At 36.8% G+C, this 22710-nt stretch overlaps 1 protein-coding gene across 22 annotated transcripts in view; it reads right to left on the bottom strand.

Annotated features, from left to right (window-relative positions):
- CHRM3 (cholinergic receptor muscarinic 3) overlaps positions 1–22710 on the bottom strand; it is a 286410-nt gene that overhangs the window by 100740 nt on the left and 162960 nt on the right. The window contains exon 4 of one of the 22 annotated variants that reach the window (XR_005264395.2): positions 234–3383. The exons of the other annotated variants lie outside the window; for them this stretch is intronic. The gene's annotated coding sequence lies outside the window, so the exon portion shown is untranslated. Of the gene's footprint in view, positions 1–233; positions 3384–22710 lie in introns of those variants that run through there. 22 annotated transcript variants of the gene reach the window in all.

Here is a 22710-nt window from a genome sequence, read left to right as displayed (position 1 = left end):
CCTCAGGCTGGCCGCACATGAATGGTTATCAACGTCACCACTTACAGGTATTATATTTCTGTAATGTTTACCTTCAAAATCAATACTTCAGAGAGGCTTAACTTTACTATATCAACAGAGAAGGGCTGGAGGAACTGCCACTAAACAAATATCCTCTTCGGGATTGAGGACACAGGACAAGCTTTCCGAAGACAGCAGAGAGAGGCATGATCGCCTCTTTTCTACCTCCTTCTTCTCTCTCCAGTTCCTCCTACCATAATAGTGTTCCATTCCCATATGTCTAATATTCTGCTCTGGTGTTACATCACTTAAAATCTCCTTCCTCCTACAATAATCCCTTATGTTTTTTATATGGTGGAAAAAGCATGCTATGTGCAGCATGCACTTATCTTCTGGTTAGAAGATACTCATTTTCTGCCTAACCAGTGAGCTCTTGGAAGGAGCACCCCCTAAGCCAGGCTTCAGCAGGGACTCAGCACACACCCTGTGGCTACTTTGCTGTTGAACTTTACATCTAGTTGGTGGTTCAAGGAGCACTCTGCTCTCTGCTGCAAGTGGCAAAACTGGGTCACAGGTATAGGCTTCAGCTAGTAATGGTCTGTATCTGTTACAGAGATAAGAAGAATACATCAGAGAGAACAGGAGGTGCTTAAAATGCATTTAATTTCCTGCCTACATTACTTCTGTCTTTGTGAAAATTAGGATTTGGAAGCACAAATTCAGGGTAGTTAAGAAGGCTCCTGAACAGCTGCAATTTCATTTGGCTATATATGTGTTTACTTCTATTTCCTTAGCAGTTTTGCCCAGCATCAGGAAAACACTGTGTGGTTATGAAGGTTTGCTTGAACAGCTCCTCATTTATCTATACTGAAACCAGAGATCAGCTGCTGTACCTGCCATTTCTCTACTGCTCACTTCAATTTCCCTCATTTTCACACATGCTGAACATCATCAGGGTGTCCCACTAGATAGTCTGACAAGCAATTCCTCTGCACCAGATTCCAGAAAAGCTAGGAGATATCTACAGTTTGTGTTTGATTTGATAGAGCTAAAACCCATGAACTCCTGACATATGAGAAATGACAAATTGGTGATGTATTTAGCTGTGTAACAGACTGCAGGGGATAGTTTCAACATAATATTGGCTATGTATAAAAGGTTGTGTGCTGGGTTTATTCATACCCTTTTTAGAGAGATGCACATTTACTCCAACTAATAATTTGTCTGTATTCATTGCACACATTTGGTTTTAAATTTGGATTTTCAGATAGCATCAATTCCTATGATTTTCTTCACATCAAATGAGGGAAATTAGATATGCATTATGTTAGCATGAAATTCAAAAGTTCTCCTTAAAGCACTTTTTTTTTTTTTTTGGTCTGGAATGATTATGGTGACAGTACCAGGATTGTTTGTTGTTTCCATGGTTTCTATTTTTCTGCTGAAATCTAAATTTGTTTTTTTTTTTGTTAATTCAATCACTCAAAATAAGTCTATGTGGAACTTATTTCCAAGAAATGTTCTTCAAAACAGTCAGTCATTCACATTGTCCCGTAGGAGAAAATTCAAAACATTTTTAATACAGTTTTTTAAATGTGGAAACCAGTGATTTTGTCATGCTTTAGTAGTCTCAGCAGAATGAAACCTCTCTAAGTGTACACCAGTGAAACAAAAGAAAATGTAAATTTTCCTACAAACATCATTTCCAGATCCAGAGCTTTAATAGAAACAGCATTTTTTATCTTAGCAAAATATTGAAAGAAGTGTATACGTGCATTCTGTATGTATGCATCATACGGAAGCTGACTAACATACCTTATACTTGACTGCCATATAGATGCACCAGTAGCATAACCTTACTAAGAGTCAGTGTCTACCTTGTGACCTACACTTATGTGCTTGTGAGGAAAAAAACAGGAACTGAAGTGGGAATAAGGTGCAGGAAAAGAGTCTTTCTTGGGACCATTTGATGTTAACAATTCTCACTTATGATAACAATAACTAAAGATGTATTAAATATTATCCCTTTGTGATATTGCACATAAAAGTTGTGTATTACATTTTGAAAGAAAATCTGAAGCTCCTTCATATTTCAAATCATTAAACATGTTCATCTCAAATCACTGACATAAAATAAATATGCCAATAGTTTCATTATTTCATTAATTAACAACAAACATCTTTGTACAAGGAAAGCAGCAGTCCATGGTACCAAACAGATGTCAGCTGAACCACATGGCTTTTACCAAAGAAGCACATAATAAAGGAGCTTGGAATCTATCTCACCATTTTCATGTTTTATTACTACTCCAGTGCAATTCAGTCAGTAACAATCCATCATAAAAATACAGTCAATGTGGTTAATTGACATCTATTTCACTCTTGTAATGCAATTTACGTCTGTATCAAAACGGAGCTCCTATATGATTAATGATTTTTTTTTCTTCCTCTCCCAGGCAAAGGTATCTGGAGTATTTTACTTTAGGAGTTGTAAATGACATTGCATGGCTTACCATAACTGCTATTATCTGTAACACTTGATCTGAAGACACACTCCTTTTTCAAAATGTCACAGGTATTTAAGGAGGATGTTTTAAAATTACTTCAGTGTAGGAAGTATACCGTGGATCTTGTCCTAAGTACTCAATTACTCTTAAGGACTAAACTGTCATTTAAGCATTGCTTTTAAAAATTCAGCCAACATTTTCAGAGAGTATTTGCACTGCTTCACCTGCAATTGCCTCATCAGATTTTTGCAGGGTGTTTGATAAAACACGAGATAAAGTCACACATCAGTGGACAAACAATTCACTTAAGGCACTAATAGTGAAATTCAGGCAAGAAGCATTTAAAATGAGCTAACCTACACAAAGCACCCAGTAGCTAATCAGAAACAATAATTTCACTAGAAAACAAAACATAAAGCATGTTTCTCTCACAGGCTATGTAAACCAAAGAAAAGTACCTGGTACAAATGCCACCTTGTACTCTTATGAACACCAAACAAGCTCCTTATTTTAACACAGAATAGTTTCAGGACTGGAAGCTCCTGAATTAATCTGTGTGGCATTACCTAAAAACCTGTCTTAGAAAATTTAACAAGGAAATACTGATTGTATCAATCTAGCAATTATAAAGAGAATTATAAATTATAAGAAGAAGATGGAAAGAAATGAAGAAAACAATTTTCAAAAGCTTCAACTTCCTTGGAGCCAGGAGTTCAGGTCCTGCACTGGGGTCACCACCACAGAGCTGTGTTAACAGTGCAGGGCTCAGCTGCCTTCCCGTGTTTTTCGTCTGGGTCAGAATATTCCCAACCAAGTGGTACAATCAGCAGTTAGTGCTGTTTGGTCATTCCTCTCATGAACTAGTGACTATCATACCTAAGTAAAAAATGAAATAGAAAAAAAAAAAAAGAAAAAGATGTATTTCCCACCTGCATTTCAAGGTCCACCAGACTTCTATGTAATTGTAATGTGTATAATGTGGACATTATGTATGGTGTTTTAATCTTCTCAACACTACCTAGGTTCTGCATTTCCATTTGAAACTTCATAAATAATTAAAAGAACTGCAAAATCCAGCTGAAAATATGCTACTGAAAAAAAAAAAAAAAAGATACATCCAATCATATTAATTGAGGGAAGCAAAGAGGCTATTGCCAAAGACTGAAAATAAAATTCCTTTGGTTACAGAGGATTTATCCTTTTTGAATAATTTGCTGAAAGCCAATAAATTTCTGCTGTTCTGAATTAGATGTTATTGAACACTCGGTTGAAGGCAATGGATAATTGAACTAAGCTGACTTTTAGTTTAATTATAATCAAAATGGGGTATTAGAAGAAAGATTCCAGAACTTAATAATAATAATAATAAAAAGCTCAATTACTTTTTGTTGTGTCAGCATCTGCATAAGACCATTCAAATGTCTTCATTTTTAATAATTTTACACTAAGAACCTATTGATTTTTTTTCCTTTTCATTTTAGAAAATCACAAGAAAATTAATAAAAATAATAATTAGCAAGTTAATAAATTAATTTTGTTTTATCTTTGTATTTTTCTGCTAAGAGCTTAAAAGCATTTTGCAAATATCAAGTATACCTCTAAGCTGGCTGTTTCTGTTATCAACTTGTTTGGAAGAATTGAAGCAAGAAAAGTGCTAAAGAATGATGGGAATCAGAAAGAAAGTCAATGGCAAAACAGAGTATTTCAGCTTCAACAGTCCTGATTACCCACCCACAGTCTTCATCACACATCTGTACTCTTTCTCTGTGAAGATGATTTACCACTGCCTTCCTCATAATCAGAATATTCATAAGCAATTATAGCTGTGTTCAAAGACTGTTTTTGGACTCGAACTCTTCAATAAAACTCATATCAAGGATTTATTTATTTTTTTTTTTTTTAAGGAAGCACATTTTCACAGAAAATAGCACACATTCATTTTATAAGATTGTTTCAACTCTATGTAATGCATTGAGCTGCATGTATATTTACTACTGCTTTTGTACTTTTAGAGACCTTAAGTCTGGTAACACCTGCTACTACTGCAACTCCATGTAAGAAATAAAATGATTATGATCCTGTCAATGCAGAGCCACAGACTGAAGTAACTACCAAAACCTCTTTACATTTTACAGTATAAGCCCTGTAATAAACATTAAAGAAAAAAAAAAAAATCTCTTCAGATTTACCTAAGTAACTGTACACACTTTATAGTAACAGACAAAGTTTGAAGGGTCATACATGAGAAGTAAGGCAACTTTTCAACTCCAAGTTATCCTTTTGAAAGGTATGTTTTGGCACTCATTCCCCCAGAACTGAAAACAAGATACTGCCTATTTTATTTCAGCCTAAGCCCCTGGAGTCTCCAAGGGTTTTCATCAGGTTTTGTAGCAGGCTCATGGGGAATTGCAAATAAATAAAATAAAAACAAAAGAAACAAGCTGCTGCTCCCTTAGCATCTCTGCTCAGTAAGAACCAATGAGCTCTGTGTAGTGCCTCAGCAGATCAGAAGAGCTCCCTTCATGAGTAAGGAGCTTGGATTTGACTTTGCAGCACGGGGTGCTTTACCTCACACGGAGAAGGGAACAACAGAACAGCTTTGTGCCAATTCAGCATGTGTCCAAGAGCTGCTGAGTGCACACCAGATTGCGACGTGTTTTGACAGCCCAGGTGAAAGCACTGGAGGAGGCAGGTGCCTCTGTAGCCACCCACCAGCATGAGTCTGCCGAGCAAGCCAGCTGATTTTAAGTAAAAGGAAGCAGAACCTGTTAATGAGCAGGTGCTTAATGCACCTACTCACTGAAACCTTATCAAACAAATGTGCTTAAAAACTCCACCTCACAGTCAAAGCTGGCCCTAAAGCAAATCTGGAAGATTTTGTGTCAGCAGTCCTCTGGCCAGAGCACTTTGTTTAAAAGCCAGTTCCACCAAGCCAGCCCTGGAAGGAGTCATGAGACCTGTCTTTCCCTGCCAGATGTCTGTGGTAGTGCAGGAGGCTCGCTGGCTGGTGTGCACACAGCATTCCCCCAAGCATGCTGGTGACAGCCACTGAAAGGCACGAGCTGAGGTCTTGTGGGAGCAGAGCTGGGAGTAGGAGTAGCACTGTTGGAGCAAAGCCACAGCCCAGCTGTCCCTGGGGATGCACACAAGGGAGAAAGTTCATGCTGGGAATCCAAAGGCAGGGCAGGTTCACCAAGGGATAATAGAAAAGCAAAAAGGTGTCACTCTGGCTTCAAATAAATAAATGGCAAAAACCATTTTGGATAGCTATAAAGCGTCCTTACTTTTCTTTAAGCAAATGAGAATCCTGTTGCTTATAAAGAAAACTAAACTGAGATTACCTTTTGTACTATGTGGAAATGCTTTTGTGTCCGTAAGTACATACTGATACACTCTACTACAAAATGACTACCACTGCCTTTGCAGATGATGACATGGAATTGCAAGATAGCTATATATACACACACATTCTAAAATTTGCATGAATTCTTCTAAATTCATAGATGGTGCCTTTCTTCTAATGGATAATAATGACGTTCTTTAACACTAAATTTAATAGCATTCTAAGTAGAACATGATTAAAAAAAGAGTGGCGAAATAAGTTTCTTCAGATGTCTTTATTTGCTAGAAGTTTAAAATAAATCAGGATCTATTTCAGATGTTTGCAACAATATGACTTAGGAAAAATATTTCAGATGGGAAATAGAACTTATTGGTACCTGCTTAATGAAGGAACAGAATTATTGTTTTCAGTGTCAGAATGTAATAAGGGGCTTATTTCCCATTAGAATTTGCTCTTAATAACTAAGTGGATAACCACAGACATCAAAAGCCATGAAATCAAAATTTCTGCTTAAATTCAATATATTTTCAATGTGAATAAGCCGTATTTCACTTAAAATCACATTTGAAAAATCCGCAGGTAAATAAACAGTGCATAACTTTATTTAGTAGTTTTGAAAAAAATCAGTGTGATGTGATTTCTGATGGAGAATATATGGCTTTATTGATCTATGTGACTTCTACTTTGCTCCCCCTGCAAACACTGTGTATCAATCATTCTATGTAGTGTGGAGCACAACAGGTTAGAGTGAAGCATCCACCATACAAGAGCCCCTTTATCCAGTAGCTACGTTTTACAGGCAGACCTTGAGAGATAGATGTATGTTGAGTTCTTTTTGGTGGATGGAAAAATGATTCATAACACTACAGGATAATCTCTGTGGACCCTTTTGTTACAATAAAGGGAGACTGGCTCTGGCTGGAACTTGTGAGAGAAATGGAAAATACAGACCCTTACTTGAATTTCATCAGGATGGTGAAGCCACCTGTAGGGGAAAAATACTTGACCTAATAAGAGAAATTCTATTTTATACAACTTCATTGCATTTCAGTTTTAGGTGTTTAGAAGTATTTCCTTTAGAGCTGGTTGACAAGATGAATACACATTAAATCCTTAAGCTGTCAGGTGGCAGAAAGTCTTTCCATTTGAACACAAAAATGCAGAGCTCATTTTTCAACTTCTAGCTTGTAAAGCTACTCCCTTAGCAAACTTCTAATCAAATGCAAAAAAAAAAAGAGAGATTCTAGATTTACCTGTCACTCACATGTCACTGTAAGAAGTAGTGGAGCAATAAATGCAAAAAAACAAAAAAAAAAGAAGGAAAAAAAAAAATAGAACGCCAAACTCTTCAGCCCAAGAGAAAGTTTACACTTTCTAAGGTGCTGCTAAGAAATCCAGCGGATAATTTTTATCACACTAAAATTTCATTCCCGCAATTTAAATGGCTAAAACCATCTTTGAGCTCAATGGGAAACAGTTTTTGTCAGTCTCACAACAGACAAACACTAAAAACAAGTATTTGTCAGGTCTCACAACAGACACACACTATTAACCTCCAACTTCTCCGTCATCAGCAGAGTCTGTTTGCTGAAGAACTGGTCCAATATGTATTTAAGTTACAGTTAAGTACAAGGTATGCATGAAAAAGTATGCTAGAGGATAGCTGAGGCAAAGCAGAGATATAAAGGAGGATAATGAAGTAATTATAACTGCACATTGCCATTACTTTACTTTTACTGCATGTTCTTCCTTTCTATTTGTTGAATGCATTTGTTCTTTATTGTCTCATATTTAAAGAATATGTAAAGTGACTCTTAGCCCTGGGGAGATGACACAGACACACAATCCTGAGAAAAAAATAATGAGGAATGACTCCCAGGAGATTTAAAATTCAAATGCAGTTTAATTGAAAAAGTTGATGAAGATCAAAGGAAAACATCTTTTTCCCAAATAATTTTGGCTTCTTCTATGAACAAAGATGAATGTTTCTCAAGTTTTAATCATTAATAATGTTGCTGTAGACAGTAAAGTTCAAGTAAGCAAAGCACAATTAAATAAACAAGACTGACTAATCAGTAAGCTCCAGTTGTTTTTGTACTGCTTATAGTGAAGCAGTAAATCCAGCAAAACCATGTTGTTAAACCAGCTTTATGGCTGTTTTGCATCACCAATATGGCACAGAGCAACTCATCACAGAAATGTAGCACCAATTAATTTGGAAAACCTCTTTCTATCTTTCACCTCTCTGTCCTCTCTGCTCTTTGAACCATTGTTTAGATGTATTTTGTGAAAATTTACTGGAGGTAGACATCTGAACAAACCTGCTGTAGTAGCAGCTCAGGCACTTTAAAACAGTTTAGCTATGGGCAGCGCTGCAGCCACCCATGGCCATTTTGTGGGCTTACGCTCACTAGTTGCCCTCCTGCTCCTTTGACTTGCTCTATACAGCCTATATACCATTACTATCCCATGAACTATACCGTTACTCACCCATGAAGCCAAAGCACCTCCACAACACAAAAGCTGGTGCAAGCCTGAGACGATCACTAACCCTGACTTCAGTCCTGCAAGAGCTCCTGGCTGTGGTCCCGCAGTGTCAGGGCAGGGCTGGGACCAGCGCATGTAAGCTGTGCAAACAGATGAGCAAACCTAGTGATAGGTTACTAAGAGCTATAATGAACAACAACAACCAACAAAAAAACACTCTAGAAAGCAAACAGGCCTATGAACTTGTAAAATACTTCTCAGCAAAACACTTACACTGCCGTCACTAAAGCTGAGTTCTCTGAAGCACTTTAGCACACTCCAGCTCCAAATGAAACACCTCTTACCAACACTTCACGACTATTCCTGGCTGGTAAGAAAGGCACTTAGGCACTATGCGGTCAGGGGTGAGGAAAGCAGGACATGCAGCAAAGGTGGTGGGAGTGTACCAAAGGTGATAAATATACTTCAGGCCCTCTTTACACACGAGAAACTAATTTGCAGCTGCTCAGTTGCATGCAAGCGTCTTCCCAGGCTACACTCATGTCTGGCTGGCTGCCAGACTGTTTTAGCAGCGAGAAGTAAAAATGAACTTCCTTACCCATTTATTTTCCTTAAAAAATGGCTTCCCATTTTATGCAGATTGTGAGATAACAAGGTGACCTCCCCAGCTGCACTTTCACGAGCTCACCCCTCCTTCCCTTCACAGCTCTCCACCTCTTCACTGCTGTTCACAGCCACGTCCACAGTGGAACTGCAATACCCACATTTCTTTACACTAAGATGATTTTTATTTTCCACTTCCAAACCTATTTAATGCCTGTTCTCAACTGAATTCAAAAGTCTGGAAGAGATTAAAAGCCATGAAGAAAGTGTTAATCAAGCCTCACCTGTAATTGTATCAGGAATAACACACATAAGAATTAGGTGCAAATATGACAGTCTAGATCCCACATAAACAGAGTTCAAATTCAATGGCACATGGACAACAAAGACATCCATCTTGGTTCTGTTCACTGACTTCTCGTCAGATAACGTTTGACTAAAACTCTCCAATGGTTTACACCTACGAGATAAACTGAGAATGAAGAATAAATACATATAGAGAAATTTAACCACGAAGGCAGATGCTGACAGATTTTGCACAGCCCAGATCTGACCTATGCCAAGGGTTTATAGTGACATTGCTTTTTGATCCTTCAATGTCGTCTCTTACTTCCATTGTAGGACAGGATTCACCAAGCGTTGGATTATTCACCCACTAATGGGGAATGTGCTGGGATTAGACTGATGGGAGACAAGGTAGTTTTACCCTACTGATGATGTGTTGTTGCACTTATGTCAGAGCTTGAAAGTGCTTGATACTCCTGGAAATTTGGCCAAGGCCACTCAGAAAAAAGCCTGGAAGGCAATTTAGGTCTGAGGATCCCCAGTCCTTAGCTTTAGCAATACAGGTAGAATTTTGATTAGATTAAATAGGAGCTTCTCTCTGCTTAGTTCCTGGCTGCATTTTTAGCACAAGTAGATAAATCTGAAAAGCTTTTATACATGGTTTTCAAGAAAATTATGCACGTACATTGAATCATTCCTTCCTGCTCTGTTTTCATGGGCTCCGATAACAATCTTTGAAATCAGATAAAATTACAAGTGCACATTCATGATTAACTTTATTTAATTAGCAAACACCTAGAAATCAATTATTAAATTGTCACCTAATTAGCAGGAATATTAAGCTGTGAGAAGTAATCAGTGAGAGAAACGTCAGAGAGGGATGAGAAAAACAGTGCAGACCGAATGCAGAGCAAAATTCAGTACCATTGAAGAGGAATTGTTTTCTAGTGCAAGTCAGGGGGATATTTAGTAAAAGCAGCTTCTGTAAAACTCCACAACTCCAGGCTTCCTTGCAAGTATAAGAACAAATGAGTGGAGCTGCAGTACCTCAATGTTGTGGTACTGCACCATGTCCACAGCCCAAGAGCTCAGGAGTAATAGGAAATTCTATTTTCTATGTATTTTAATAACATTATATGATCTGGAAGACCCTTTTTAGCCATATTCTACAGAGACAGCAATTCTATTCCTTCCCTGTTTCATCTTCCTTTGAAATCTTGGCTCAGACATGGAAACATCTAGAGGTTCTGGTGAACAGGGTGGGCAGGCTATTGGCACAATTACAAATTCTTTTGCTGAAAAGGATCAGATCTTTGCAAGAAATCCTAAGGCCATAATTTTGGATGGTAATATTATAAATCAAAAGCAATATGATAAAGAGCCTCTGAGTTGTGCTTCACCATTACCATTCTTTTTAATATTAAAGAATGCACACCATAAATCATTTGGGGGGCAGGGAGGGAGGATTGATTAAAATTTGCATTTCCTGACCAGCTTATTGCATGAGCATATGCATCCAGGTGGAGGGTGGGTGCTGTTTTCGGAGCAGAGTGGTTGGACTCGCCTACCATTCAGCTGATTTAATCCTGACAGCAGGTATCTCGCTCAATTTGTGGAGGACAAAAACAGATCAATCTCCTGGTGGATAGGGTAGTAAAGGAATTGCACTTAATGTTTTGTTTTTAAAACAGATTATTCCAGTAATGCAATTTCATTGGCATACATCTAATGAGGAAAACAAACAAACCAGCATTATTGCTTCCTTTTTACCTTTCTCAAATGAAATACCTTGTAGAACTATCTTTATTCATCTTCTCTTTGATACCAGTACTTGAAACATTAAGTCTTTCTGCTGGATGAGTGGAAGAACACTACTCAGATAAGTGGGAGTTCTAAAAACTAAAATTGTGCAGTGCTCTTCATATGCAAAATCATTTATTCTTTTGATATGCAGTGCATAGAACAATTCCCTTAAGTATTAGTGTTTCTGGCTCAATGTGAATTTGGCTTTATCTCTCCTCAGTATTACTCATCTAACAAAATCAGACTGGCACAAATGGCACTATGCATCATTCCTTGTAATGCTTCTGCTGTTAAGGCCTGTTTTAGTCTGCATTCATCAGAGATTTCCGTCTATGCAGTAACACAGGTAAATGAAAGGAAAATCTGGTGTCTGAAGATCTTTACAACACCTTAACGTAGCATATCTTCATAACATGGAAAAGTGAAGATGTATTTTCAAAAAGCAAGTACCTACGAATATTTATGCTGAAATAAAACTTTTAGAACAGACCCAAAGCCTGTCAGCAGTTGTTACCAAGACCATCAGGCACTTAAGATGATCACTGATATGTTCCGGGGTAATGAGCTGGAAACTTCAGCACCAACTACCTTGCTCAACTGCACAGCAAACAACTCTCAGGTAAAAGAAAACTTCTCGTTCTCCAGACTACCCTTTGAGAAGGCTACTAAGAAAAGTCCAAGAGCTAAAAGCTCTAACGGCTTCAGAATGAAATACAAGGGCTATTCTGAACACTCCAAAGTACTCACAACATGTTCTGCATTTCCCAGACTACAGAGCTGATGGGAAACTACAAGCTGGAAAAAGAAGTGTTCTCAGTCCTGTAGAATCTAGTGCCTTTTTTCCTGATGGGGGAACATCACAAGAACAATCATTTATGCAAATTATATGCCAGGTTTTGAAACCTATTCTTAATTTAAGTATTTGGCAAGGCATGTGATAAGCAGGTGTCTAATGCAGAAGCCATCTGATTACCTGACTACCTCAGTCTTTGACCAGAAAGGATAGCCTCTGTAAATATCCTGGATGATGCAATGCCTATACATTTGTGTCAGAGTAGTTTTTTTACAATCTGGTTTTGTTTATGAAATGATGCTTCCTACAGAGGATGTTATTTTTTCACAGGATGAGAAAGGTTCATAGTCATATCAAATGCCAATGAAGAAGCTTTATTGCTATGCTTGAACTGTACTTGGCTTTGCTGGAAATGTTGGTTCAGGTGGACCTCTCCTTGCAGACTTTAATACTGTACTTACTACGTTACTGTATGACATTTAACAAAAAGCTCTGAATTAAACAGTGGTAGCTAGTCAATGTTGTTATCCTAAGAATGGATGTGAAACAAAATACAGTTAGATGTTTTTTCCTACTGCTAAAATATCCATGAAAATTCACTGTAATATGCATCTAGATAAGCCTGTTTGCGTGTGATGCTGCAAATCAGAGTTCAGCTGAAATGGGTGGAATGACTCCACCTGTACCAAAACTATGCCAGGGGTTTCATTTTCAGACAGGTTTGAGGTTTTATCTTGTGCTTTTTGTGCTTTTTTTAAAGTAATTGTCATTCACAGCACCAAACAACAGTTTGCTGCTCTATTAATGGACACTTCTTCTGCTTGATACACCACTGTGCTCTATGGAAAGCAGGTGTATTATGTACTCAGCAAAATGGTAATAGCTTTCTTTTTTTTTTTTTTTTTTTTTTAAATTTCAAACACATTTATCCTCTCTTAGGTGAACCATGACAGTTTTACTCTGCTTGGTTACTTGTATGAATTCAGTAATGTAAAGATTTGAATTTAGGTTTATAAAATAGCTAAAATACCAGAATTCATATAGCTAAAGTTATATTTTATAATAATATCCTATTATTTAGAAAAACAGTTCCAAAGGACATACGCACGTTTTTATAACAAATACATAGAATATATATAGATGTAAACTATGTTATACCACTGTGAATTTCATCAAATATTATGTTTACATGTGTGAATATAGACGCATGCATTTGAAATACATCAATGAATATTTTAAAGGTTTACACACCAGCATCAGTAGACAGGCTCATTCATTTTCGCTTGGACAACATCACAATGTTTTGTGCATTACCGAGGCTTTAATCATTTCTATAATTTCATTTAAACAGCTCACTCCATATATTTTTAAATTAATCTGATCCTCTGGTACTCTGAAGAGCAGCAAAAACTCAAGGTGTTCAACATTTTAAAATCTCAGCAATAAGGAGAATTCTAGAATTTTGCAACTAGCTTTTGTCAAACAAAGAAAATCCAAAACCATTGTAGTTTTGAAGAAAACTATGACAAATAAATGGATTGACTTTGCCTTGATCAGAATTTGTAATTTTTCTTGCTGTATTTTACACCAAACTGCAAGATCAGCCATCCAGAATAACTACCATGATGAAGAAAATATATCCTCCTGTTGTACAGATACAATAAACTACACAAATGAAAGAATGCCCCCCTCCTACAAAACAACAGCAACAAAGAAAGTAGGTGGAGAAAATATTTATTTTTATTTATTTATTTACTTACTTTTTTTTAAAAGACAATCAGCTGAAATCCCTTTCAGGCTTATCTCCTTGAATAGGGGATTATCTACTTCTCATGCAATACTAAATATGATAATAAAAAAAAACACATACTGCCTTGTTTCAGCACACAAAGAGAAACTGCTGGTCTTTGAGCTGAAATAAAAGCACCGAGAATACACTGAGCACTGCTGCTGCTGAACATCTTGCACAGAAAAAAAATCTTCATACAGGGAATTCATAGTTCTGCCCCACTAAAATATTACATTTACTGTAATATAACAGATTTCAGGAAGAACCTGTCACAGGCTGCCTTCTGCATCTAAGATGTGCAATGCCAATTTTTCTACACAAAACCAACACGATGTCACAACAGGCCCACATGGCAGTTCATCCTGTAATTGCATATAACATTTACAACATTTTTAATATACAGACAGCAAGTGTATCCCTCTCTTCCCCTTAACAGGCACATGCTGAAGGAATTCTGAAAGACGTTTTTTGGTATGCCAGTGATACAGCAATCCCCAAACCACAGAGGTCAGCTGCCACGGTTCAGTATTAAAATTGTCAGATGAAGTGGTAGGAATTACCTGGTGTGGCTTGATAAAGATCAGCTTACTTCAGATCTAATCTAGGGACCATGTACAGATAGCTACGTGGTAGAGAAATAGCAAATATTACAGGACCAGAAGCACAACAGGAGGAACAAGCCATGAACTTAAAGCGTTACACCTATTATTTCTACTTAGCATAAGAAATGTAACACTATTTTTTTCTGTGCCATACTAAATGAGATGAGTACTCTGAAATTTAAAACTTCCAGAGTTCTGCTTTGAAAAAAAAACCTGAAAATGTCTAATTTTGTGCAAATCTAATTCAAATTATTATAGGATTGGCATAAGTTCCCAAACTCTCCCACTCTCCCTCATGTGAGAAATCTCCCAAATGGACACTACAGTTCTCAGTGTGAAAACTACTCCATTTGCCATCTGCCCTCACCCCCCATCCCCCAGCTTCTTAAATTTACTGAATATTCAGTACTGAATTAGTGAATTTAATGAAAATACAGTCCATAAGAAAAAGATGAGAAGAAACACTTCCATCAATGCCTATAGATCAGAGGAAAACACAGAAATCTCCAATCAATATTGGGGATTTGGACATTGAGATTTCTCAGAAGACTGAAATCATGACCTCCCGCAAACAATTCCAGCCGTGCCCATTTGTGCCTCCTGGAGAGCAAGCAAAACTTCTGGATAAATGGCAGAGGGATTCATCAAAACTTCGAGTTTTGTTTTGCCAGAAGTATGTATATTATCAGATAAAGCAACCAGTTCTGTCTCCTGCACCTTCCTGAAAAGCCATGAGGTTTCTGCTCCTGGATGGAGACGTGCCTGTTTTGACCTTTTGAACAGCTTCCCTTTTGGAGCTGAAACATTTTGCAATGGCTATTTTCTGGGGAAAGGTTTGCATTATAATATTAAAATTATCAATGAATATTAAAAATAAAATTAATTTTGCATTGGGAAAAAAAGGTAGCAGGTATTACTTTCACAGCCTGCCCCAGGAATCAGCAATGGTGAGGTGGTGGTTATTTATCACATTATATTAAATGCATTATCTTAGAATCAGGAAAAAGTAGCCACAGGATTAAAAGGGAGAGGGAGAGGGAGAGTTGTTATAATGACCAGTATTTCACAAAAATAAAATAAAGCTTTTTGATTTAGGATCAAAGGATTTGAGTGCCAACACTTGTGGAAATATAACATGAACAAGAATAGAGTAAATATTCTGTCATCCTGAGAAATAAAATTTAGCAGATAAATATCATATACTACAATACATCTAAGTCATCAGCCATTTTGCCTACATGGAGACAAGTTGAATCCTTATGACAACTGCTAAGGTACAACAGTAAAATTAAGGTTATTCCAGCACTGATGTATATACAGAAACAGTTCTATGGTTGTTCTTTATTACTCCTCATAGCAGTGCTAAACAGTGGTGATGGATAAATAGATAATATTTACCCTTTTTTTAAGAACCAATCTCTCTGCTAAGTATTAGGAATAAATTCAGAACACAACAAATACCATGATAAAGTGTTTCATTAAGTAGGCTCTTTCTGGAACAGCTGGGAGGTCATGAAAGATTGAACTTCTTTCCACCAATCTCAATACAACTGGAAAACCAACTAGGATAAACACCTAGCTCAGTTCTCAGTCACATGCATCCAACATAGGTAGTATTGCTTTTTTTACGCATCGAAGACTAAACTGATGTACAGCTCAAAAAGCTTTGGTGGCCAGTGGCACACTGTGGCAGGAGCCATACACACGCGCATGCACACTTCTTGTGATGATAAAGCAACCACATGCAATGTTGAGTTCTCAGTGGCAAAAAGATGATTTGCATCACTTCCTTGGCAGAGACACAACATGAAGAAGAAAAATAATCCCAGGGTTTCTGCTGCGAAACCCAAACAATAGTCATTCAATGCAGAATCTTTTTTTATAATCTTTACTATTTAGTATTAGCAATCTTATAACATGCAGTGTTATAAGTTCTGCAGATATTCATCAACCAAAAAAAAGGAAGAAAAAAAAAGTGATGATGAAATACTGTTTTGGCTCTAAGTCTTCTTTTAAATAGAAAATGAAGATGATTTAAATTTTCCCACAGATTTTGTATATACAAGTCAGGCTCCAAACCAAACCCAAGAGACTGAAGAATAAAACACTTTCCCAGAAACATATAAATACTTTGAATCAAGTGACATAGTCACATGCAATGTAGGTACCATCACTTTTACTCTGCATTCAAGTGTAAACTGATGTTTGCCTCTGGAATTTATGCAGCAATAATGCTAACAGCCCTCTATGAAAGCCCAGGTCTGCGTTCAGTCCAGAGTTTCATTTGTTCACTCAACTGCAGCGCATGAGATTTAACAGGAACAGAGATGCCACACCAGCATACATCTGTGCTCTGTGGTATGTCCTGTGTAAGGGAAATTTACCTCTACCTTTAGAAATAATTCAGTTGTTTGTTTGATTAGGTGCTTCTTAGTGCAAAAATATGCCTTAAAGAAGGAAAAACATCAAATAAAATGATGACTAAGAAAGAACCCCAAACCTGTTAACAGAGGCAGTATCACAGATACAATTCTTTGGTTTTCTCTGACACCCTGCCCTGGAATCATGATTTCAGAGGTGCAATTTTATTGAATTGTAATCACTTTGAGGGAGGAAATATTTTATATACATATATTAGATTTATTTTATTTGGTGGAGTAGTACAAAATATAACATTATTTGTATGTTATGCCCATTAAAACTACCAACTGATTATAAAATAGTTGGTCTGACAATAATTTGGTCCTGACAATTACACAGCTTTTCTCCTAGTGACTGATGAAAAGGTGGAATTAACTCTGAATAATCCATGAATAAGTTAAAAGATACAAAACAGAAAATATATACAAGGACCCAAAGTGGTTCAGCAGAAACTGAAGGCAAACCAATAGATGGATTTTGAAAATATGGAACTCTTTCAGGTCTTTGGGAAGACTAATTGTAGCATCTGGAATATATTAAATATAATTTGATAAATCCTAAGATTAGGAACTCTTAAACCTTTCTTATTGTGGACAGCATATAATGCAATGAGTTAAATTTTATCTTTCTCTTTGTCCATATAAAGCAATACCTGTTCAGTGTCACTGCAGTAAGCTCTTCTTATAACAATAAGTATTACTTGCGAAATCTACCATAGATTAGTATTTTTATTGCATATACTCACTTTAATCATATCCTAAATTTTCCAGGCAGAAAGAGAAATGAATTTGCTGTACTAGGTATGAGCATAGAAATAGGAAATTTATGGTTGTTGATTATAATGTTATTGTTTTGTATTGTTTTGCCCTCTCTGTTTTCTATTTTAAATAATAAGATAGGCAATAGTAATATAAAATTAATGAACATAAACAAAAGTAAGAGATGTAGGTGGTTACAACAATTTTAAGCACTGCACTGATTAAAAAAAAAAAAAAAGGTTTATTCTTAGAACCTACTGTAAATGATACTGACTGTATTATGAAGTGGTGTCAACATATTGTCTGCAATATACAAGATCCAGGAAAAATATAACTTTCCTTTGTACCTTGAAACATTTTCTGACTGTGAGCTCTGCAGGCAGACCACACAAGTTTGTAAAGTCTACTTTTACTTTATGTATTTCTGTTTTTAATCCACAGCAGGGTATTCTGAGCAATATTTAAGGGTCTGAAACATGCCAGATTCTTGCAGAAGTGGGGAATCAGCATCATCACGATGTACCAGCCCTGCCCTGCAGGAGCATGATTTGAACCTCATGCTCATGCCCAGTGTCCTGCTGACACCCGCTACAGACGCCTGAGTCTTCCCGGTAACAGTTCTCATCCCAGAGGTATTTTTTGCCTCCTGCTTCAGCTGATCTCCAGTTACAAATGAAATAATGCTGTAACGCAGATGTGTTTACATAATATCAGTACTAAACAAGTCCTAACAAACAAAACCAGACAACCACCCAAAAAAAAACACAACAGAAACACCCCAAAGGTCAAGTTTATCATTCATCAAAGTCCAGCAAAACAGTGGTTTAGCTTTTGTTTTCTTAAGTTTAAAAATGTTGTAATGTCATATAAATACATCTTGGTTATTGAATTTTTAATTTGTAATTTGAGATGGGAGAGCAGGAAAGATCAGTAGAGAGATGATTATTTTATGTATCAAATTTGTTTTAAGACCACAGTTTCCACTTATTTTCATCCAGGGAGAAATATACAACTGTTTTACTCCCATTTAATGAGAGTGAAAGGGGTAAATATGTTCCTCAGAAACTGAATTTGTAAAGTGAAAGGTTATTTGGTATCAACAGCTGTTGTATCAACAGAAGCAGTGGACAAATAGGCCATCTTGATGACACAAATGCTAAACATGGATCTTGAAGAGTTAAGTGTTTTCAAGAACACTTAAAAAATAACCCAAAACCTCCAAAAACTAAACAAAACATGAAAGGCCAACAAAATCAAACATAGATGATTTCTAATTTGAAAGGGGCCACACACAAATTCTACCTTATGTTTATTATTAATATTAAATTCTACCAGTTTATTATTAAATTCTGCTTCACAATAGCGCAGCATACAATTAGGAGGGGAGCTCACATAGAAATATTCATTTATTTGACTGCATATATATCACTTAAAGACACCTTTTTTTAAAGGGAACTGAGCAGGAGTAGTGAAGATGCAAGGCTTGTACATATCAACTGTGTAAACTGTGTACCAAACTGCAGCCCAGAGCAGACAGAGAGTAAAGCATCCAGCAAGCTCATACAGAGCAAAAAGCAGGAAAATAAATGCCTCTGGAGGTGCAGAACAACACAGAGCAACTTCCTGGCACAGTGAAATACTGAACTGTGTTAGCAGGCACACTGTTTCTGTCATTGCTGCTTAGTTTATTAGCTGGCAAAATCAAGCCTCTGAAGCTTGAGAACTCCAGAAGAGCCATCTTCTACTTGGCCTAGGAGTAAGCTTCCCAGTGGAATAGCTCAGACATATTCTCTGAGATGTCTCAGAGATGCCATTGTGGTTCAAATTTTATAGTTTGAGGTTGCAGACTAATTAAAAATGTATTCTGGCTGTGTTCAAAATTGCTTTGACATTTTAGATGTATTATATGAAAGACAAACATCAGGACTTGCTGTATATTCCCTGGACTGGACTTTTTAGAGAGAAAGAAAGCCTAAGAGAAGCCTGCAAATATTTTCATGGATTAAGGCACTGCAGAGTACTTGGCGTAATTTAAAATCCAATACGGCCAATATCAGTATTGCTTGTAGAGCACATTACTCTAAATTAAAAGGAACCCAGTGTATTATCACACTGAAGACTCTTAAGGTATGCTTATCTCACACCTACCTTTAAGTGTATCTACAGAATATTGAGATTAACCAAGAAATGCAAAAAGTATTTTATTATTGTTTTCTGTTCCAATGCTTAAGCTGAGCAATAGCTGTCTGATTCCATTTGGCTGAAAACTCGTTGAAACGGTGAGTGCACAGGCCCCATGAAATCAATGCAAGAATAGCGCTAGCAGTCCATTTGGTATTCCCTGTTCAACTAACACTCTAGAAGCTGTAATAGTTACATTGGCAAAGAGACTAGGCTGATGATATTGGAGGCTAATGACAGCTGCAGTAACACAAAGTTCAGCAGTAGTTAACATACTAGCTGTATAGCTTGTCTGAGGTATGGAGTAGATATGTAGGCTAATAACTTGAACTGAACTCTCCGATTGTCCCATACTCAGTAAATCTAACCCATCTGTGAGATGTTTATATGAGGCACATTGTCTTGAATGATTACAATGCAGATACAGCTTTCAATTTATCATAGTCTGGTAGATAAAAACTCCACATCCTATTTTGAAAACAGAGCAACAGCTGTTTTACAGGCCTTTTCATGATTCCACCGCACTCTTTTCACCTTGCTAATTGAAAGCTAAGAAGGGAAAATGAGTAACTCACAAATTTTAAATTGATCTTTGAGATGAACTATGCATATACATATATATTTTTAATCAGTGCCCTAGTTCTTTTTACTTTAAATGTCAATGCTATCAACCAAGATGCTTGGCAAAATAGAACCAATTTATCTCTAAAGATGAGACCTAAACATATCATCACCTAAGCAGGAACAATGCTGACTATAATTATTAAAAATAACAGTTACTGCATACTGAGAGGACAGCAGCTCCAAGGAGATCGCTGTTCTCAGTGCTACCACTGAGGCTCTCACATTGGTCTCTTGGGTGGCTTTCACTCCTGCAAGGTGCTTCACACAAAGAGTGCAAGCAGGGAAGTATTGATTCAATGAAATCTACAAGCAAGCAACGCTAAAAACATGACTAAGTACCAAGGGCACCAATAGCCCCTTGACAATGCAAGCTGCCTTTAGGCACTTCATAGTTCTTCATTTACCTGCAGTATCAGCAGATTCTGCCCCTCACTGTCCTACTTTCAGACCTCACAGTGTTGCAGAACTTTATGTCCCTCATAAGAAGTTCATACGTGGTAGAATGGGTAAGTTACTCTCCTTCTATTGAAACAATGAAAGATCTGTCAAAAAAACGTTCAGAGACAAAACTGCACTGCAACAGCATTAAAATGACAACAGAAACTTCTAACAAGTTTTGACAATTTATTTACAGGTAGAAATTCCTAGTTTACTCTTAAGAAATTTTATAGAAGATTAGAAGATTATTCTAATTTTTACTTAAAGTGTGTATTTAAGCAAACAAACCAGACAAAATTTTATAACCATATTTTGCCTATATAATTTAATAATAACAAGAGCAGTACAAACTTTACTGCAGGAAATTACAGTCACCTGCATGATAACTATTCAGAAGGAAAACAATGTGCAGTGGTGTAATAGGCTACTAAGCATCATTGAATATTTTTTACGTTGATGAAAAATGCTAGATCTCTGTAAACTGAAACTATGTCAGTTTGTAGCAAGGTGTCATTTAGATTCCTCCTTAGTTTTGTAGAGTTTTAGAGGTCAAGATATCTTTTGAGTTTCATATACAAACTACAATTACTCCAAAATCTCACAATGGACATAGCCAAAGCAATTATACTTTGATCTGAAATCCTGCTGAGAAACCTTGGAAACTGAGCTGTGTTCTGGAATTTGGCAAATGCCTGAAAAAAGTTTTCAAAACATACAACATATGAACAACAAACTACTACCACTACAGAGCTGTGGCTATACTACTAAAATGGTTATAGCCATAATCAGTGGCTAATGCATCAGATTAAGGTGAAATCTCTCGTTAACTAAAGCAGCAAATTGTAGACAGCTGCTTCCATGGTAAACAAAATCCTACCTAGTTTATGGTTTATTTTTCAATGTTTTGCTCTATCAAAGATGCAAATTATTAAAAAAAAAAAATCCACCCAAGATGCTCCTGAGGATCCAATTCTGTCATGAAATAGAACTGTTAATGGCATAAAAGCCCTAAGTAGAATAAATTAGGAAAGGTAATGCAAACACTGCAAATCTGTTTAAGCTCCACCAAAGACAGATATGTCTATACTTTTAAAATGCAGCGTCCTCTTAGAACTTGATGTGGCAACTAGAAGAGAGAGAACTATGTGAGTTTCCATTGAGAGCAGTAAATCAATGTGGCGACAAATATAACCTCAAACATTTTTTATAACAAATCTTGTATGTCTCTTACAGTGTACAAAGTCTTTTTTGTAATGACTGCCATATATGATAAATTACTCCTGCTACCTACAGATAGTTATACTGTCTCATTTACAGTTATTTCTTTCCATTCTATCCCATTTCTGGCTATAACAGCAAATTTAGAAATGTCATTCATTAGTAAAATTTTTTTTAAAAAAAAAGCAGTGGAATACAGACATATGGTACATATTAACTTTACACCGATAAGAAGTAGGACAAATAACATTACATGATGACTGGCAGCAAAACAAAGGAATAATCCAGGACATCTAATGGATATAAGAGAGAAGTAGATTTTTTTTCTGATAACATAGGTCACTGCCATTTAAAATCATGGACATATTTAGACTCATACATTTATCCTAACTGTCCCACTTGCTGCACCACACAGAGACCTGTTTCCTACTACAGTTTTTCCCACTTCACATATTTCAGTACAGACCCTCACATGTATTAAAGTAGCTAACTCCTGAGGAAGCAAGAGACAGTAATGAGAACCCAAGCTAGTCATGCTGCTGAGGGCCAAGAGAAAATGGAAATGTACATAGAATTACTGAATCATTTAGGTTGGAAAAGACCTCTAAGATTGTCAAGTCCAACCATTAACCTAGCACTGCCAAGGCCACCACTAAACCCTGTCCTTAAGCACCACATCTACATATCTTTCGAATACCTCCAGGGATGGTGACTCAATCACTTCCCTGGGCAGCCTGTTCCAATGCTCTACCATCCTTTCTGTGAAGATTTTTTTCCTAATGTACTAAACCTTCCCTGGAGCAATTTGAGGCTGTTTCCTCTTGTCCTATTGGTTGTTGCATGGGAGCAGAGACTGAT

The sequence above is a fragment of the Anas platyrhynchos genome, chromosome 3 (assembly GCF_047663525.1).
Source record: "Anas platyrhynchos isolate ZD024472 breed Pekin duck chromosome 3, IASCAAS_PekinDuck_T2T, whole genome shotgun sequence".
Classification (NCBI taxonomy): Eukaryota; Metazoa; Chordata; class Aves; order Anseriformes; family Anatidae; genus Anas; species Anas platyrhynchos.
The sequence above is the reverse complement of the archived record's forward strand: the minus strand, read 5'-3'. Positions and strand labels throughout refer to the sequence as shown.